The sequence below is a fragment of the Bison bison genome, unplaced genomic scaffold, assembly GCF_000754665.1.
Source record: "Bison bison bison isolate TAMUID 2011002044 unplaced genomic scaffold, Bison_UMD1.0 scf7180017864238, whole genome shotgun sequence".
Taxonomy (NCBI): Eukaryota; Metazoa; Chordata; class Mammalia; order Artiodactyla; family Bovidae; genus Bison; species Bison bison.
In genome coordinates, this window is record NW_011494810.1 from 6,969,487 (window position 1) to 6,971,257 (window position 1,771).

A 1,771-nucleotide genomic window follows, 5' to 3' on the forward strand; every position below is an offset into this window, starting at 1 on the left:
CTTGAACCCAGGACCAACACTGAGAGCCCTACTCTCTACACAGCCTGCTACAGAAAATGGGTCGGTGGCTGAGTTGAATCGGGTGTTCAGTGGCAGAATGTTCTGTGATAGGTCAAAGAAAGTTGTTGTTAAAAAATTACCTAAATCATCTCAGTCCTGTCCTTACCTATGTGAGGCTTGATCGTGCACATCCAAATTCAAATGCTGACAATTATTAGAAGTAACAACCAACTTATTATTGAAAGCAAGAAAATTGAGATCCATACTATCATATCCACAAATCAGATAACTGGGTTAAACATGTGGGTGAGGGAACCCACTTGCTGTGTAGGTTACTATTTTTTCCATCTTTTGTTACTTTTGTCTGTTAAGCCAAGATAGTATTTTTTAAATTAGTTCATTTGTTTTCAATTTATTTTGATTGGAGGATAATTATGATATTGTAGTGTTTTTTCGGCCATACATGAACATGAATTGGCCACAGGTATACATGTGTCCCCACTATCCCGAACCACCCCCTACCCCATCCCTCTGGATTGTCCCCGAGCACTGGCTTTGGGTGCCCTGCTTCACTCATTGAATTTGCACTCATCTATTTTATATATGGTAATATAGAAAATAATTGTAATACTTAAATAACCGATGCAAAGCACTTGGGTTAAGAAGAGTGATTAGCACATAGTAAGGGCTTGGTTCTTTTTTTTAAAACCTGAAATTTTAATTTTATTTTTATTTTTAAACTTTACAATATTGTATTGGTTCTGCCATATACCGAAATGAATCCGCCACAGGCATACATGTGTTCCCCATCCTGAACCCTCCTCCCTCCTCCCTCCCCATACCATCCCTCTGGGTCGTCCCAGTGCACCAGCCCCAAGCATCCAGTATCGTGCATCCTATCTGGACTGGCGACTCGATTCATATATGGTATTATACATATTTCAATGCCATTCTCCCAAATCATCCCACCCTCTCCCTCTCCCTCTCCCACAGAGTCCAAAAGACTGTTCTATACATCAGTGTCTCTTTCTTATTAGCTGCCATTGTCGTCATCATCACCATTTCCTGGAAAATGTGGACAAGGATGTGAAAGTGATGGGAGTGGTTTGGAGTGTGACCTGAGGCTGGGTTGCTGGGCTAAGATATCTCTGTAGTTAGTAACTGCCTTGTCTAAGAAGGCAGTTACTGCTAGTTGCCGAATCTTATATTTGAATAAGCTTTCATTATCCAGGCTGTTTGATGCAGAAGGACTCCGATGCACAAAATTTATTTAGGAGAATTGGTTAATCCTTGGGACATTTAAAATGAACAATTTATATTTGAGAAAGATTCCTATTTAGAGATAAATAGTAATACTCATTTTGAAAATATTCACTAGCTATTGTGTTGCACCTTTCTCTTTACTTTTGAAATATAATAATGTATTCAACCAAGCCTACCAGGGCTGTGCTAACAGTTCCATCCAACCAGAACCACATTCCGTCTTACCAGTCCGCCATTCCCTTCAACAATGACCCCTCTCATTCCTGGTGCTCAGCTGAGGCTGTATTCTTGGAGGCTCCCAGCTCTAAGAAAGGTGATTGGTTGGTCCCTTCTGCATCATCCTTGTCCCTGGCTGTAGATTTGACTTAAATCTCATGTACCCTATATGTAAACCATATGGACACCATCTGATAAGTGTCTTTCTTCTCTGTTAGCTTTTCAGCACTAAGCTGAAACCTTCTGAGCCTGCTTGCCTCTGGCCCCTTCAGTTTCTGTTATGGCTCCCTTT